The 20149-nt window shown below is 37.8% G+C and overlaps 1 pseudogene; it reads right to left on the bottom strand.

The window, feature by feature from the left end:
- Nucleotides 1-2420: 2420 nt before the first annotated feature.
- LOC132018678 (elongation factor 1-alpha 1-like) overlaps nucleotides 2421-20149 on the bottom strand; it is a 49253-nt pseudogene continuing 31524 nt past the window's right edge.

Below are 20149 nucleotides of genomic sequence, written 5' to 3'. Positions count from 1 at the left end.
AATCAATTATATTAATGTTCACAACTGGTAACTCTAACACCTGTAATCATTTATGGATTTGCTCTTTTTTTTTCTCTCTCTTGTGTTTTGGGTTCTTCTTTTGTTTTTGTTTTTTGGTTAGTTATTCCTGTGGCATACTTGATCATTTTTTATTGAATTCCAAATAATGAGTATATAAAATCACAAATATAATTCAAGGCCCTTATTATCATTATCTTTTTTCATAGAGGATGTAATTTTGCTTTCAGGGAAGCTATTAAAATAGGGCAGATTTCATAGAATTAAAAGCTGGATTTCACTCTTTTATGCAGGTTAGTCTATTTTTTATTGGATTTTATCCTTAGAGTGTATAAGTTTTGGACTCAAACTGGAAGTCAGAATGCCCTTCAGTGGACCTAAACTATAATTTTTGTTTTCATGTTTCCACAAAATTGCTGGAATTTCTCTTCAACTTGCTAATTTCTTATTACCACCACATTCTGCTTATCTTTTTAGCCTTTTCATGTTGAAGTGCTTAAAAATGCCCTAAAAGTATTTTAAAAGTAGTAAATTTTTTTAAAGATTTTATTTATTTATTTGACAGAGATTACAAGTAGACAGAGAGGCAGGTAGAGAGAGAGGAAGGGAAGCAGGCTCCCTGCTGAGCAGAGAGCCCGATGTGGAGCTCAATCCCAGGATCCTGGGGATCATGACCTGAGCCAAAGACAGAGGCTTTAGACCACTGAGCCACCCAGGCACTCCTAAAAGTAGTAAAATTTTTAGAATAGTTGTAATGTGGGGTTTAGCCCAATTTTTGTTTCTTTATTTCAGGATCCTAACTGTTGATGCCTTGGTTACCTTGATATCTCTTCAATGATATCAAACATATTTTTTTGCTTATCTGCTTTTTGATAACAAAATATGTTTGATGATATCAAACAGTTAAGCAAAAAAATATGTTTTATATCATTGAATTTTTTTTGATGTTATCAATTTTTTTATTTTTTTTTTTTTTATTTTGGCTTATCACATCTGCTTTTCTGTTTGTTTTTGGTGAAGGTATTGAAAGTCAACAAACTATTTCATCCTTATAAGAAAAAGAACTCTGAAACAGCTTTTATTTTTTAACTTTCAGTATCTTTATTTTCCATAGAAACTAGACACCATTAACACTTTTTTATTAATTTTTTTAAATTTATTTGATAGACAGCACAAGTAGGCAGAGTGGCAGGCAGAGAGAGAGGGGAAGCAAGCTCCCTGCTGAGCAGAGGTTCCATCCCAGGATCCTGGGATCATGACCTGAGCTGAAGGCAGAGGCTTGAACCCACTGAGCCACCCAGGCGCCCCAAGACACCATTAACTCTTAAAAGCAGGTCACTCCAAAAATACTTAACCTCATAAGTCAGATTCTTCTATTTTAACAAACTCTACTGCATTATTTGTAAATGTAAAAATACATTTAAAAACTGGGAAATGAAATGTAAGAGTTTGTGCCAACAAGTTATCTAAATATTGATAGAATACATAAAATTAAATTCTCTATGTAACACACAGGGCTTTTAATATTGCAGAATTTTGGACCCCTTATAAGGTAACATACAATACTACAAGTTATTCTTAGCTTACTTATTCCAAGAAATAAGAAATATTCAAAATGAAAAATGCTTCCCATAACTTTTTAACCTAATATCTAAATCAACTTAAGAGAGGTACATGAAGGGGGAAAAAAAAAAAAAAAACCAACCTTTTTTTCTTAGAAAAAAAACACTTTAATCACTGTCCTGAGAAAAATGAATTAATTCTGAAATATCAAATTCACCAAATTTTGGCAAATGGAGCACCCGAAATAGATCATGGTCAACTTTTTTTTCCTTAAGTCTTTTTGCCTAAGAAATTCTGTTGGAAGCTTTTGGTATTGACAAAAAGAAGACAAGTTTATCAAACTTCACTTTAATGGGTCTCAAAATTCTCTGACAGATTTTGGTCAAGATGTTCCTACTTTAGAAGAACTGATTTTAAAATCTCACAGTTTAAAACCACCTCAAAAATGGTCTGGAAAACATTCCTTTCCTTTTGAAGGTTTTACATAGCATTTATATCATTCATCAGTCTTTCACTATTAAACTTAAATAGCAAGTGAGACAAAGAGCTCATAGACATTCTTCCACAGTCAGGACAGTGCAATGTTCTAGAGAATATTCATGTAGCCAGTCTGGGTTTTCTGATCCTAGTTGGTGACTTTGCCAGCCCCAGCAGCGTGTGCTGTCCGCTGCCATGATGGCACTTGTAACAACTGTCTGCATCATACCATGAACAGCAAAGTGACCCAGAGGACAATAAAAATGTTCAACCCACATAATTTTGTTAGCAATCATTTAAATGATAGCAGCACCCCTAGATTTCAACAATTTGGGCCAACTGGCATCTTCTTAATAGAGCAGCTACAATCTCTCCTTCCACTGCTTGGCAAACTTACAAGCAACGTGAGGAGTGGAACACTCCAGCTCACGTGGGTAACAGCATTAATCTGGCCCAAATGGTTTGGGATAATCACTTGAACAGTGAAGCCAGTTTCTTTCATTAGTAAGTCATTTTTGCTGTCACCAGCCGCACTGTCACAAGCATTTTTGACAGACATGTCCTTGACACTGAAGCCCATGCTGTTCCCAGGCTTCACACAAATTTTCAAAATGCATTCCAACAGACTTTATTTCAGTTGTCATGCTGAATGAAGCAAAGATGGTGGTTTTGCCTGGTTCATTTTTTATTAAGCATACTCTATGCTGGGTCTCAAACTCACAATGCTGAGATCAAGAATTGTATCCTCCATCAACTGAGCCAGCCAGGTGCTCCATTACGTCTGGTTTAGAACACTAGTCTCCACTCAGCTCACAGCAGCTATACTACTACCACCAATTTTATAAACAATCTGGAGGGAGAGATGAAGGACTTGTCAATTGTATGACTTGGTGGCAGGATATAATCCAGAGCTTCAAGCAGTGTAATTCCACTGGCACTTCCATCCTTCTAGTGAATTTCCAGCTCTTGAACCAAGGTATTTTAGCACTTGGTTCCAACACATTCCACCACTCAAATCAGAAGTTGGCACAAATGTTACTGTGTTAAGTTTATGGAAATTTTTCTTAATGTAGAGGCTGACTTCCTCAAATCTCTTTTAATTATAGAATGGCTTGGTAGAATCCACTGTATTAACACCAACAGTTATTTGGTTCAAACCCAACATGTAAACCAGTAGGGCATGCTGATAGGTCCACACAATCTTGGAGACACTAGCTTTAAATTTACAAATATCAGCAGCAAAGATCAGAACAACACTGTCAGCCTGAGGTGTATCTGTGATCATATTTTTTATAAAGTCTCTGTGTCCTGAAATATTAGTGAAGGCCACATATTTACTGGTCTCAAATTTCCACAAGGAGATACCCAGGGCCATACCTTATTCACATTCAAGTTTAAGTTTTTCCAAGATGTAGGCATATCTAAAGGAAACTTTCCCATTTCAGCAGATTCATTCTCAAAAACATTGATGGTTATTCTGTTGATTCCAGCCATATGTGTAGAACAGATGGCTGGTAGTAATAGACTTGCTTGAATTTACATGTCCAATGACAGCAGTATGATGGGAATCTTTTCCTTTTCCATTTTGTCTTAAATTTAGTGATGTTTTTTATAAGACCTGTGTTCTCATGGCAAACTCGTAACAACAGCAACAAAGAAATTTGTTTTTAACTAAGTAAATTTTATAATGTTTTAGTAGCCTACTCTCCTTTATGCATGTCAGAATAGCCACTTTTCAAGAGACAGTATTGCTTCATTCTCTAAATATATGGATTTTGTCAACTGCCTTTAAGAAAGTATGGCACAATAGTAGTCTTACCATATTCTGTTTCTTATATTCTATTTACACAAATTGTACAAATGGAAAGAACAAACAAAAGTAAGGGAAATTTTACAGTCTTTATGTATTTTACCATAATTGTGTTTTTATCTTCTCACCTCAAAAAAAGTGGTATCTGAAAGTCATCACTGTCGGTCATTTTAGGTAACATAGCCAGAGGCAGTCCTCCTCAAGTGTTGTATTAAAGGGGATTTCTAAAATAGAGTCAGAGGGGATGAGATTTCCAGTTCTCAGAACTTCAAAGCAGATCAAACAAAGGGAACTCATCAGCTGGTGAGTTTTAAATCAATTTTGATGATAACTACTCATTTCCTAATGTTACTGTGACTAGAATATAAAGCAGATTTGTATACAAAAAACTTTCTAATGTTGGTTCTGAAATTGTCACTCACTGCATTATCAAAGTGAGTTTTTCTTATTAATGTGAAGTCCCACAAAAATATGCCTAAACTACATATACTCTACATGAGTGTTTATTTTAATTGCAATAAAAGATATCCATTAAAGTTTATGTTTATTAAAACTTATTTATATAAATATTATATTTTTAGTAAACTTAATATAAGTGAAACAGTGAGAAAAACCAACTACCTAAAAATGTTTCAAAACTGCTGTGAAGAAATCAGTTGCATTTCTCTACACCAACAACAGAAGAAAGAGAAATTAAGGAGTCAATCCCATTTACAATTGCACCCAAAACTATAAGACACCTAGGAATAACCTAACCAAAGAGGTTAAGAATCTATACTCAGAAAACTATAAAGTACTCATGAAAGAAATTGAGGAAGACACAAAGAAATGGAAAAATGTTCCATGCTCCTGGATTGGAAGAATACATATTGTGAAAATGTCTATTCTACCTAAAGCAATCTACACATTTAATGCAATCCCTATCAATATCCCACCCATTTTTTTTCAAAGAAATGGAACAAATAATCCTAAAATTTATATGGAACCAGAAAAGACCTCAAATAGCCAAAAGAATATTGAAAAAGAAAGCCAAAGTTGGTGGCATCACAATTCCAGACTTCAAGCTCTCTTACCAAGCTGTCGTCATCAAGATAGCATGGTACTGGCACAAAAACAGACACATAGATCAATGGAACAGAATAGAAAGCCCAGAAATAGACCCTCAACTCTATGGTCAACTAATCTTCAACAAAGCAGGAAAGAATGTCCAATGGAAAAATGTCCATCCTCTTCAATAAATGGTGTTGGGAAAATTGGACAGCCACATGCAGGAAAAATGAAATTGGACCATTTCCTTACACCACAAATGAAAATAGACTCAAAATGGATGAAGGACCTCAATGTGAGAAAGGAATCCATCAAAATCCTTGAGGAGAACACAGGCAGCAACCTCTTCGACCTCAGCCTCAGCAGCATCTTCCTAGGAACATCACCAAAGGCAAGGGAAGCAAGGGCAAAAATGAACTATTGGGATTTCATCAAGATCAAAAGCTTTTGCACAGCCAAGGGAACAGTTAACAAAACCAAAAGACAACTGACAGAATGGGAGAAGATACTTGCAAACGACATATCAGATAAAGGGCTAGTGTCCAAAATCTATAAAAAGCTTAGCAAACGCAACACCCAAAGAACAAATAATCCAATCAAGAAATGGGCAGAGGACATGAACAGATATTACAATGAAGACGTCCAGATGGCCAACAGACACACGAAAAAGTGCTCCATATCACTCAGCATCAAGGAAATACAAATCAAATACAAATCAAAACAACAATGAGATACCACCTCACACCAGTCAGAATGGCTAAAATTAACAAGTCAAAAAATGACAGATGCTGGCGAGGATGCGGAGAAAGGGGAACCCTCCTACACTGTTGGTGGGAATGCAAGCTGGTGCAACCACTCTGGAAAATAGTATGGAGGTTCCGCAAAATGTTGAAAATAGGGTATTTACCCTAAAGATACAAACGTAGTGATCTGAAGGGGCACGTGCACCCGAATGTTTATAGCAGCAATGTCCACGATAGCCAAACTATGGAAAGAACCTAGATGTCCATCAACTGGCACATCAACAGATGAGTGGATAAAGAAGATGTGATATATATACACAATGGAATACTATGCAGCCATCAAAAGAAATGAAATCTTGCCATTTGCAATAACGTGGATGGAACTAGAGGGTATCATGTTTAGCGAAATAAGTCAATTGGAGAAAGACAACTATCATATGATCTCCCTGATATGAGGAAGTTGAGATGCAATATGGGGGGTTAAGAGGGTAGGAGAAGAATAAATGAAACAAGATGGGATCGGGAGGGAGACAAACCATAAGTGACTCTTAATTTCACAAAACAAACTGAGGGTTGCTGGGGGGAGGGAGTTTAGGAAGGGGGATGGGGTTATGGACATTGGGGAGGGTATGTGTTATGGTGAGTGCTGTGAAATGTGTAAACCTGGCGGTTCACAGACCTGTACCCTGTTTTTTATATGTTTATAAAAAATAAAAATTTCTTAAAAATTCCAAAAGAAAAGAAATTAAAAATAGAGCTTCCCTATTACCCTGCAATTGCACTACTGGGTATTTACCCCAAAGATACAGATGTTGTGAAAAGAAGGGCCATCTGTACCCCAATGTTTATAGCAGCAATGGCCACGGTCTCCAAACTGTGGAAAGAACCAAGATGCTCTTCAATGGATGAATGGATAGGAAGATGTGGTCCATATACACTATGGAGTATTATGCCTCCATCAGAAAGGATGAATACCCAAGTTTTGTAGCAACATGGATGGGACTGGAAGAGATGATGCTGAGTGAAATAAGTCAAGCAGAGAGAGTGAATTATCATATGGTTTCACTTACTTGTGGAGCATAACAACATGGAGGGCATAGGGAGATGGAGAAAAGAAGGGATCTGAGGTAAACTGGAAGGGGAGATGAACCATGAGAGACTATGGACTCTGAAAAACAATCTGAGGGTTTTGAAGGGGCAGGGGGTGGGAGTTTGGGGGAGCCAGGTGGTGACTATTATGGAAGGCAGGTATTGCATGGAGTACTGGGTGTGGTGCGTAAAAAATGAATTTTGTTATGCTGAAAAGAAATTAAAAAGAAAAAAAAAACTGCTGTGAAATGCATTACATACTCAATGATCATAAACCAGTGATATAATAACCAGTAATATGTAACCCATAATCACTACATAATTAATAACAATTATATAATCAATGAGTATAATAATTAATCATTATAATATATATAATAATGTAGTGTGAGGTTCTTAAGACTGTTGATTAAAAAGCCCTCTGGTTCCATACAGAGTTACTGCAAGAAGTCTTGATATGAACTAATGTATACATCATAATTTATAGGTAATATAAAAATATCAACCTACTTTTTAAGTTTTAATATTTTTAGAATCATGATTGATATGCTATACATTTATACTCAATTATTATCACTGTGTATTTTCTTATTCAACAATTACAATGCTTATCACTATTATGAAATGGTCTGTGATATTCTTATATCTTCAAAAAGGTTCTTATAATTGAAAAGCTTAGAAAATTATTGATATATTAAAAACACTATTTAACTTCCCTGGGCCTAATTTTTTTTTCACTTTGGATGAAAATTTTACCATCTACCATATGGAAATGTAGTAGATGTTGAGGACATTTAGTAAATATTAATTTCTTTTTAAATTTTTTTAATTTGTTTTAAGCTTTTATTTATATATTTGACAGAAAGAGAGAGTGGGAACACAAGAAGGGGGAGTGAGAGAATGAGAAGCAAGCAGGCTTCCTGCCGAGCATAGAGCCCAATGTGGGGCTCCATCCCAGGACTGAGATCATGACCTGAGCAGAAGGCAGACATTTAACAACTGAGCCATCCAGGTGCCCCATAAATATTAATTTCTTTACATGTCTTTACCAACATGTACCGAAAGCATAGTTTTGCTTTGTAAAACTAAGTGATTATTAAACTATATTTAGTTTAATAATATAGTTATTATTATATAGTTTAATAATCACTAAGCCTAATAATCACTAAGCCTAAACATTAAAAGAGGTCATTAAAATGAGAAATGATAATTATGTGATGTGATAGAGGCACTAGCTATTGCAACAATGGCAAAAATGTTAAATATATAAATGTATCAAATTAACACATACACCTTAAGCATACATAATGTTATATGTCAAATTCAATTTTTTAAAGTTAATATATTTATTTCTACTAAAAAACAATCAACCAAAAAGTAGATGTCTAAGAGTTTAAGCTTTATATACATTCTTTTCTTTAACATTTATAACAAATTTGCCTTTCACAAGAATATAGTAGTATTATTCCCACCTTACAGATGGGGAAACAAGGATATTAGGAAATCTCCCAAGACTACAGAACAAGTTAGTGATGGGGCTGACTTTAACTATACTTCCTTTCATTAATTAAATCTTACCCAAATCTGCTGTGAGGGGTGGTCTCTTAATTGATTTTGATGCATTCTGGGCAATAATATGATCTGGAATTTGAGGTAAGAGGAAGGAAAAAACTCACTGCCTCCTTTACTTTAAGAACTCATGCCTGTCTTTCCTTTCCTGGTTCATTAAGCATTTTTTCTCTCTCTCTTTCACGGGAAGGCGCAGCTTCCTATAAATTTCTCCCAGTCCTGTTATACTGTGAATGTTCCCATTTCTAGAGATATAAATTTAAGGAAGCTTTGACAGCTCTGGCTTTTCTGATACAGTCAAAGAGCCTTAGTCTATCTTTTCTGTGAAATGTTTTTTTTTTTTTTTTTTTAAGATAGCAGAAAGAAACTCTCTATATATGTAGAGAGAAATAAAACTCCTTAGGCACTTTTCCCAGCATCATTCTCTGAAGTAAAAATTGATCTATGGTAGAATACTGTAATTAAGTGGCAACTATATTGCTAATTCCTCTGAGGAATGCCAGTGGCATAGCCTGCCTGATCTGTGGAAAACAAGTTAGCAGACTTAAGACTAACATAGGCTAGGCTTTTTCTCTTACCTTCATTGACTACCAGCCTTGCTGGTTTGTCATGGTTGAATAGGTATATTCAAGTATGAAAGAGTACTTGGGGGGCGCCTGGGTGGCTCAGTGGGTTAAAGCCTCTGCCTTCGGCTTCAGGTCATGATCCCAGGGTCCTAGGACCAAGCCCATATTAACTGATTTGGTGAGAGACCCAGAGTCTGGTCCTGGGGCTTTGGAGTAGTGGACCATGTCTCTGACCTCCCTGCTTCAGCCTCTTTAAGTAGTGTGGCAATATGCCAAGTGCCCTGCTGATCTGACCTGGGGTTAAAGCTTGTCACTGAAGACTTCCACTCTTTATCCAGAGTGCAGGCTCCCACAGGAGAAAGTACAGATTCTTCTCTGTATACAAAGCAGAGAGCCTGCTTCCTCCTCTCTCTCCCCACCTGCCTCTCTGCCTACTTGTGATCTCTGTCAAATAAATAAATAAAAATCTATAAGAAAGAGTACTTGGTCCATGTTTTCCTTAATGACCTGTCTTAATAACATAGTCCTCTCTTGAGACCATTACTGCCATTGGAGCCAAATTCTGCTACTTTGGTGAACACTGATTAATCATACTCACTAGGTAACTACGTGTATACCACAGTTTACTGAATAAACTGATGACTGAGCATAAACATTTATCCACACAGGCAGAGAATTTCAGGAATAATTGGACTTTGAAACCATAACCTCTAATGCAGAGGTGTCCTTAAGAGAATGTAACATTCAGAGAGTAACCTTTGTTGATTAATAGCTCATTTCTCAATTTCACTTTTCCTTAGCATCAGTTGACACTCAAAAACCTGTCAATATTGTGAGTGTAGTAAAATGTTTGTGTTAGTGTTGGGAAATGATATTGATATACTATATAAGTCACTTTTACAGTAGTGACTACTGGTATATAAATGGTTTATTTCCATTTTTCCTCTGTGATATACTTTAAAAAATTCTTTCTCTGACTATATTTCTCTAAAATTTTTCCCTGTTTTCCCCCTTAAAGTAGGAAGGAAAGAGAAAGAGCTTAATTCACAGATTTTATCCATGATAATGTCCCTTTTTTCCTTTCTGTAAATCAATATAGGAAGAGTGCAATTCAAACTCTTCTTGCCAAATGGGCAACCATACTTTGAGCATATAATCCATTTTTTCAGGATCCTGGGGCTCTGTTGTAAACTTCCAGGTACAAAAGAAAGTAGGAGTCTCGAGAGTAGGCTAGAGGATATAAAATGTAATGATAAAATACAAAGGTCAACAGGTGAATGAAACAGACAATTGTATGCATCAAATGTGATAATGGGATGTGACTGATTTGGTGAGAGACCCAGAGTCTGGTCCTGGGGCTTTGGAGTAGTGGACCATGTCTCTGACCTCCTGCTTCAGCCTCTTTAAGTAGTGTGGCAATAAGCCAAGTGCCCTGCTGATCTGACCTGGGGTTAAAGCTTGTCACTGAAGACTTCCACTCTCTATCCAGAGTGCAGGCTCCCACTGGAGAAAGTACAGATTCTTCTCTGTATGAAGACAACTGACATGCTCACATCTGCAGACATAACAGACATGAACAGGCTAGCTTTTTCTTATTATTTTTCCTAAAACACAAACACTTGTAGATCTTATTAGGCAAAGAGAATATGCAATTCACATATATCTTTCACAACTCTCTGGTTTTTGTTGAACAAAAGTAGATATAAGTGGGAATAATTCTTTGTTTTCCCTATGGGATTATTCAGTGAGAAAATATACAAAGCAATCCAGCCATTCAGAAAATGATAAAAATCTATTAATATCAGCCTGCGTACTTGGGAAAGAAAGATATGCCATGATAGCGAAAGCTGTTTGCCACTTACCTAGTCCTGTGCATAGTATCTCAGAGCAGGTTATCTATAAATGTTCTCTAGATGTCAATATACTTTTGAGCCCACTGCATTTGTGCTCATGCATTAATAATTTTATAATCTTAAAAAGTTGCCTATTGCATATGATGTATCAAGAGTAACTGTATGTCCATATTTCTTAGAAACAGGAAGTTTCATTTTAGATTCAGCCACTAAGTGCATAGATAGTAAAGAGTTATTTGAAGGAATGTAAATAAATATTTAAGTGGCACACATGATACTGTAGAAAAAAAATAAAGCAATGTTAAGCTGCATCCTGGAAGGTCAATAGGCAATTAGGGTTGCATCTCAACTCCTTATAAAACACATAATCATAATGTCTGTAATGATAAAAAAAAATTACTCTAATATTGACCCTGAAGAATGAAATTCTCCTTTTAAACTTGAAATCAGGAACATGAAAGCAAATCTCAATTTTTCTTAAAGTGTGACCTGAATAGAATCACTTGGGGACTCTTGTTAAAAATGCAGACTCCTGAAATTCTCCAAAATAATCAACTGTAAAAGCTTACTTGTAAAGGAAGAGATGACAATATCTAATACTAGCTTCCTTAAGTAGATCTCATATATCTGTTAATTTATCCATTTAGCAAATGTTTATTGTGTACTTACTAAATTTGCAGTACTTTCAGACTTGGGATTAAAGACAGATCAAATGATTCCTGCTGCAGAGAACCTCAGAGTTTCTTGATAATGACAAAATTCAAATTATTGTTATTGCAATACAATGGAGATACCACCTGGAAAAACTGGACCCAGAGTGGTAGAGGATAAAGAGACATCAGGTTGATGAAGAACAACGCATGGTCTCCACTAAAAAACCTAAGTTTGGAGATGATCAAAGGTAAAGAGATGAGTTTGGGGACCATCACGATGAATCAGAAGAGAGATGCAGATTGAAAAGAGGATACACAATTTTTCCTTCCTTCCTTTTGGAAATAAACTTCCCCATTCCTATGGCAAACTGTTCCCTGCCTCCCTCCCCAGACACACACACACATGCATGCACACACACACACACACACACACACACACCCATGGGATTTTATTAGTGCTGTCAATCATAGTACTATATTATCCTGACAAAATGAAAGGTCCAAGGTTTGTGTGCATTACTGACCATACTGATTATCTATCCCTTCCATTACTACTTTCAGTGGATAAGAAACTGCTTATGACAAAGGATGTGAAAGGAACCAAATAATAACCAAAAAATGAAACCAGAGCAATTTCATAGGTGCAGAAGGATCAACAAAAGTAAAACCCAATGGTAATTTTAGGAATATTTTAAGTAATATAAGCATCCATTGAAGCTATAACCAACCTCAGACAATTCTGTTAATGCTCTTTTCCTCTTTCTCCCCTTTCTTTCTTTCCTTGACATCAGGAAGGTCCTGTAATGGTGGCTGTGCAAGGATGGAGTATTAGCATTGGGGTTAGGGAGCTTTATAAGCTAGGAAATTGCCTACATAAGGGGTTGAGCAAATAAGAAAATATGCTGAGGATGATGGGGCTTGGTTTCTCACTGATGAAGAAGTGAATACAAATACGGAACAGGAGAAGATTCCAATGGCTCATCAACTCTGCAGTGTAGAATGGAATAAGAGGTTTAGTAGAAAATATAAATAAAAGGCAAGCCAAACTTTGAGGCCTCAGTATCAATTAACCAAACTTGCAAGCAGGCCCTGATTTCTACATACTATTCTTCACTAAAAGAACCAAGTAGCTTATCCAAATCAGGGTCAAGGAAAGTAGAGAATGAGCTTGGAACATCTTTTTATGCCAAAACAGGTTGGAAGACATATCTAACTGGAGGGGTTCCTCCTGTCCAAATATGAGAAAATTTCAGCATCAAAATAATCATATGGATGGGTTACAAACCACTGAACTAATAAAAATAGGTAGATCTATTCTAAAGAATAGAATATCAAAAAATAAATGTAGGAAAAGTGTTGCAATTTGAAATACCCATTTAGCAATAATAAATTCAATACATGCTGCATCTAGAGGTGAACGTGAGCTGAAGAATGGGATATTTGCATGAAACCAAAGTATCTCCACAAAAAAAAAAAAAAAAAAAAAAAAAAAAAAAAACAACAACAAAAGTCAGTAATTCCAAAGTAATGTTCCAGAGGAGAGTCCTGGCAGACATAATATTTATCAAGTAATCAAATTAGCACTATCAGTAATGGAACAAATTAGCATCATGTGCCACCTAATAGAATATAATGAAACCATCACCTCCCTTCTGCAGTATTCTTGCCAAAAATGCATAATGTGCAGGAAATGTTAGACGAATCCACATTGAGGAAAACTCTACAAAATGAATGCTCAACTTCAGAAATGTCAAGGTCATGAAGGTCAAGGAGTGACTAAAGCCTTGCCCCAGATTGAAGGAGCCTAGAGAGACATGGCAACTGGGTACAGTAAGAGGTCCTGGAATTGTACTCTTACGATAAAAGGCATGACTGGGCCATTGGCCAAACTTAAAAGGACCTCTGGATAAAGAGTATGTTGGTATTTCTTTATAATAGTCTTTTTACTTTTCATGTCTAATGTTATTTCAAACTTTCTAAAAGATCACTTGAAAATTTAAAAAAAAAAAAGTTTAAGCATTTCTTCCCCAAATTACTATTATCTCTAGTAATTTCCCTGTGGGCCTGAAGAAATAGTGGGGTAGTATAGTGATATGATACTTGCTGTGCTTTTTAGGTGTATGCCACTCCAAATAATCACAGAATTCAAAATGGGGCATTTGATCAGACATACTGAGTATGGGAATAGTAAGTCATCAATAATAGTAGCTTGGTGTCCCCAAGAATTTAATATGTTCTCATTTAAATTTCATACCAACTCAAAGAACTAAGTATAATATGACTTTCATTTTCCTGATAAGAAAACTGAAATCCAGATAGGTTGAATAAGTTGTCCTAATTCATGATTTTAGTAGATGATGGAGCTGGGGATTAGAACCCAGGCAGCCTGCTGCCGTGACCTACCTTATTAGCCACTTTGGTATCCTGTTTCTCATATTTCGAGGTAAGGTCCAGCTTTGGAAGGCAAGACTGGCTTCAGGGATGGATACCACTGTGAAAGATTGATTTTTCCTATGGGCTAGGACCCCGACTAGTTGGGAGGAGGTAGGAAAGAGACAAATTCTTCTCTTTGTCCCCTTCCCCTGGTCAACAGAAGTAGGTCAGTGCACAAAGACACAAGTCAAACAGGTTGGGGGGTAGAGGGCTCTCCTTTTCCAAAGAGACTAGAGCACCAGGCAGTACAGCTGGGCAGAGTACAGAGTACGGAAGGCAACATCAAGGAGTCTGAATCAATTGCACATCCCATACACAGAAACTGTGGGGATTCCTGCCACATGTCCTCCACTCTCTCAGGACTGGTCCACGAACAGGGACACGTCATGCTACTCTGGATCATCCAGCTGTCAGGGGCTACACAAGGCAAGACTGGGAGAGAGGAGCCTGACTCACAAAGTGGTTTATAGGGTCTTATTACAATATTCACTTCCCAAGTGAGAGCAGGGGGACCCCCAGTTTCCTCGAGTATAAAACACTTTTTCTTCATCGTCCTTCTGAGGCTCTCTGGCTCCCAGGGCCCTCTAGGGTTGCAGCAGTGACACCGTAGAGCATTTTAACGGTTTAGGGTTATGCAGCAGTCAGCAACTCCCTTTTAACTACCTCATTTCCCCTTTCCCCCAGAAAGACCAGTTTGCACAGCCAGCAGTATTTAAAGCTCTTCATCCCAGCTTTTCATTTCTCCAGATAGTCTCACACACTCATCTCGTGTTATAGGTCTGCTCATTGAAATAAACTGACTAATCCAAACGGAGACTGACCTTGGCCCCTCTGGTAGCCACTTCCCACATACTATTTCCCGCAACACCTACATGGTTCCCCTCTTTCTGGTTTTCAGATTCAAAGTCAAAACAAAATGTCAAACTTCAGGTCTCCCAAAGGGCCGACTCACCAGGGCTTAGCAGCAACACCGGGCTTGTTGCTCATTAAGCGTCCCCCTAGGGCAAGGGAAGTAAAAGAAATGCACCAGGAAAAGCTATAAATCTAAATAAAAGGACTTATTCTTAAGGCTGATTTTTGCAGATACCTGCAACCTAGATAAAATCCAGACAGACTAGTTTTGCTGAGAATAGCAATGATGTCTATAAAGGCCTGTTTGGGTTTGAAGTGTAATGGCCAACAGTGTAATAGCAGTCCTTAGATTTTATAACCATAAATTAATAATGTCTGGAATATTTTGCAAGAGAAAAGAAAACTAAGAGTGTTGAAGAAAGCAGCGGGAAGTAAATGAACAGCTCCAAATCTTGTTCTAAGGGGCATCTGGGTGGCTCAGTGGGTTAAAGCCTCTGCTTTCAGCTCAGGTCATGATCTCAGGGTCCTGGGATCCAGGCCTGCATCAGGATCTCTGCTCAGCGGGGAGCCCGCTTCCCCCTCCCTCTCTGCCTGCCTCTCTGCCTACTTGTGACCTCTCTCTCTCTGTCAAATAAATAAATAAAATCTTAAAAAAAAATCTTGTTCTAAATTAGCCTTCAGGTGTGAACCTTTTGACAAACTGGGCTCAAACCATGTTCTTTGCCCAGTGCAGTGTTTCAGGATGGAGTGAGGGACGGCTTGAACATACTCCACCTATTCACCTGTGTTCCCCAACTGCTCTTTCATTTAGAAAAAACTTACAAATCATCTAAACCTTCTCTCTTGGAAAAAACAGACCAAGTCCATTAGCCACAGAACTGCCAAACACAATATCCTTAGGAAGATGTGCTGTCACAAAGCTTTTGGTTGTGGGGGGTGATCTTGCCTTGGTTCTGTTACATGACTTTTCTCAGTGTTGAGAAGCATAGCCAGAGGGGAGCACGCATTTCCTTTAATTAAAAAATAGCTGTGATCTGAAGGAGTCATTTAACTGTGTGGAACTAAGTAGAGAGACTAGAATGTGTTTTATCTCCAGCAGAATAACAAGTTGCCAATGAATGCAGAACATTTCAGGGCCTTGGATAAACACTGGGATCATTTCATGAAATATTACATGAGGGCCATATTTCACAAATAATTGTTATACTTTCAGGTGCCTCATTCTCACAACCCCCATAAAATTTACTTCAGTTGTTTGCAGTCTGGACGCCTCAGCAGATAATTTCCAAATCTTGCCTAAAAGATTCTTCTTTGCAAAGCTGTCACTTGATACTCGGAAAAGTCAGAGATTTGTGATTTCTAAGTCTGCCACTTGCTATGAGACCATAAACAAACCACAAATCTTTCTGAATCCGGTTATGTTTTTCTGTAAATGGGATGTGAGGATTCAATGAAGCAATGAGATAAGATAACTTTATCCTTGCCTGTGGAGGTAAACAGAAGTAGATTCCTTCTCTCACAACCTCTTGACAAGGTCATCTCTGACACTGGGCTACTACTCTGGATAACAGGCTGGTTGTTGATGGCCCACGCTAGTGGCAGAATTGCAGGTGTAATGCCTAGAAGGAAGCAACCTGTTGCTTGGACAAGGGTCTTTCCTATTGTTTGCAAGATTCTGTAGATCATGGTGGTGTTTCTGTGACCTGAACCTATACTGGGAAGTGGCTGCCACAGTAGAGGACAAAGGGAATAGAGGATCTCAAAAGGTTCGTTAGGGATCCCTGCACTAAGCAGCTTCCAAACTTTCAGGTTCTAGAGCTAAGTACAAATTCATATAAAATGGTGGATGGAGGTAAGGGTGCCAGTTTCTGTCCTTTAAAAAACAAATCATTAAAAAAAAAAATACCATCTTTATTGGCATTTTATAATACAAAAACCATTTTAACATCAAAACTTTTTAAAGAAATGTATTTGAATTAGAAGAACTTTCTTTCCAGTAAGATATATTTAATTCTATGATAAAAGTATTGTGTTGCCCATAGATGATTCATTCTACCACAGACTAATGGAAGCCCTGTGAAACCAAATGGGTCTGTGGGTGGGCATTTAGAAATCAATATTCTAAAGAATCTAAGCCTTGTAATCAAAAGCAGTTTACTCTTTTTTCTTTTTAAGATTTTATTTATTTATTTGTCAGAGAGAGTGAGGACAGGTAGACAAGAGTGGCAGGCAGAGGCAGAGGGAGAAACAGGCTCCCTGCTGAGCAAGGAGCCCAAGGTAGGACACGATCCCAGAACGCTGGGATCATGACCTGAGCTGAAGGCAGTCGCTTAACCAACTGAGCCACCCAGGCATCTCCAAAAGCAGTTTACTGATAGAAATCCCTATCAGTAGCTTGTAGGCTTGGTTTTAAATATTTTTTTTAAGTCTTTCTTCTGTTATTATATGATATTGGTGCATGGTATTTGTGGCCAATAGTGGTATGCCTATCCTCTTTTTTTAAAAAAATTTTATTTATTTTTTATTTGTCAGAGAGAGGTAGAGCACAAGCGGGGAGAGCAGCACACAAAGAAGGCAGAAGAGCGGGCTCCCCACCGAACAAGGAGCCCAATGTGGGACTGGTTCCGAGGACCATGGGACTATGACTCCAGCCAAAGGCAGACACCCAATCAACTGAGCCACCCAGGCATCCCAGTATATATGCCCTCTAAAACACTGGAAATTCTTCCACACTTGTGGTTTTGTCCAGAGATATAAAAAAATAATACTTACTAAAACCAAATATGTCTAAAGTAATTTGACTTTTGGGACACCTGGGTGACTCAGTCAGTTAAGTGTCTGCCCTCAGTTCAGGCCATGATCTCGGGGTCCTGGGATCAAGCCCTTGCATTGGGCTCCATACTTAGTGTGGCGTCTGCTTCTCCCTCTCCCTCTGCCCTTTCCCCATTCATGCTTCCTCTCTTTCTCTTTCTCTCAAATAAATAAATAAAATTTTTAAAAGAAAAAAATAAAGTGATGTCACTTTCTTAAAGATGATCTATTGTGTAAGATGCAGTCCGTTCTCATGAGGTTAGCTTAGACCTCATACAAAATCCTAAAAATCCCAGTATACATTTTGGACAGCTGTCCTATTAAGCCCAAGTGAAAAATATCATAATTTGATTAATATTCTTGATACCATTCTGTTTGCTATAGTCTTCTTGTTATATTTGCTATATAATGATATATATTGCAAACCATGATTCAAAGCTTTACTGTCTTCCTATGACAATAAATGGCAAACAGAATGAGATTAAGAATTCAGAAATAATAATTTTATGAAACCACTAATGAAAACTCCTATAAAAAATTTCAGTTAGAAGGTAGATGCCTGTAGAGAGAAAGATGAATCTTAAGTGTTATAATATAGAATGCCATTTGCATGGGACCTAACATAAACTCTCTAAAAAGTAAAATGGAGATTCATGAACATCACCAGAAGACAATGTGTTGGGATGATAACATCTTCTATGAACCATGGTTTTTCAAGTGTCCTTTCTTATCATAAGAATAAAATATAGTAAGACTATATAAAAGTGAAAATGGGAGATGAAATTTAGGCATTGGGATAATATTCACATTAGTGTTTAATGAAAATATCTTTTCAAATTCTGTTATTTATTCAATATGCTGCTGTTCTCCTTTTTCCTTCCAGGTCATTTGTCATTCTGCAAATACTCAGTAATACACAACTATTCCCTTGTGAACACTCTGAAATTACATGTTTATGCTAATTCTCAAAAAGGCAAATCCTAAATGCCTAATGTAAAACAAGTCTATCTATTACCTAACAGTTATATCCAGTTTTACATGAATGAATGTAATTGAATATCATGGAACAAACAGTGTAAGATGGTATTCCTTTTTTCTCCATTCTAACCTATTGCAGCCTTATCCACTTGAAGGATTTATCATTGTGCAAGACTAGGTAGGGATGACTGAATAGAATTTAAATCTTCATTAACCACTAATTGGAAAGAAAGTGTGGAATGTCAAACCTGGAGGGATTCCCCCCCCCCCACAATAAAATCTACTCTTTCCTAATAGGCTTAAAAAGCAATTTAATAAACCATCCTATCTTATAAAATTAATGAGGCATTTTCATGAGACAGTTTGACATGTTGGGGGAGCTGAGAATCCCATGGGAAGGCATGTTGACTCACTGACATGGTACTCTTGTGCAAAGCAGTGTGGAATTAAGTTTGAATTTTTATGAAGAAAAACACTGCTAATGGAAAATGAATCCCACTGAGCCCACATCATTCCCCTGCACACTGCCCTTGTTAGATGAAAGACTTAGGTTTAGTGTAGAGCTCGAGACCTGAAAGCTGAAACAATAATATGAACTACAATAAAAGAAGGTGGTCAAATCTGTTGTTTTGATTGCATCAGTGTGCCAATGGTTAGGCTGACTTCTGATTCTGAACTTCCTCAAGCCCATCTCCAACTTCACTTGTTAACACTGGGCTTCAGTTCCTCCTTCCAATTCCTCATTTAGACACTGTCCTACCATCATCATAAAATCTATACACCTAAGGTTGAATTTATTATCTTCCACCCCAGTCAGCTAATTCTCCAAAATGTGCTTTCTGTGGGAGCTTTGCCAACCTTTCAATTAAGGACAAACAGTATACCTGGTATAATCAGGCTCAAGGGGTAAACACGCATGAAATGGCAAAGGCTCCAATAGAGATGGTTAGTGTTACAGTTTCGTGTTCCTCAGAATTCATATGTTCATGTCGTAACCTCTGAGTTGATTGTATTTGGAGATAAGGTATGTAGGGAAGTAATGAAGGTTAAATGAGGTCATAAAGATGGGGCTCTAATCTGATAGGGCTTATATCTTTCTTCAGAACAGGAAGAGACGAGGAGGAGTCAAGATGCTGAAGTAGCAGGCTGAGACTACATCAGGTAGCGGATCAGCTAGATAGCTTATCAATCCATTGCGAACATCTACAAATCCCTTGACCGATTTTGATGGTTTTTGTAGCTTTAGAGGAAAGCAGACTGCACCCTGATGTTCCTCTCAGAGAGAAGCCTCAGTATGGCTGCAGAGCCCAGATGAGTTCCTCCTTTGCCGCTGGCAGAGCAGGTTCAGAGTCATGGTCCCTGGGGACGCAGGATCTTTTGCTTGTACCCAAAACCACGGCAGGGGCGGCAGTCTGGAAGCTCCAGACCGCCAAAGAGGTTCCAAGCAGCGATCACACAGAGATTTTTCCACTGGCCTGGGCTGGGAATGCCTGGTCTTTCTGGGTCTAAGAGTGCCTCGCTTGCACGCACCTCTTTCAAAGGCGGCTATAGGTCGTGCGTGCATCTCAGGCACTGAGAACGGGGCGCAGGTCTGAAAGCACCAGGCTGGGGTTTTGCGCACCTCTGTCAGGGGAGAGACTGGGACGCACGTCTTAGGCTCTGAAACAATGGTGCGGGTCAAAGAGAG

The sequence above is a fragment of the Mustela nigripes genome, chromosome 5 (assembly GCF_022355385.1).
Source record: "Mustela nigripes isolate SB6536 chromosome 5, MUSNIG.SB6536, whole genome shotgun sequence".
In the NCBI taxonomy this organism is placed as follows: domain Eukaryota; kingdom Metazoa; phylum Chordata; class Mammalia; order Carnivora; family Mustelidae; genus Mustela; species Mustela nigripes.
This window is presented reverse-complemented; position numbering and strand designations above follow the sequence as displayed.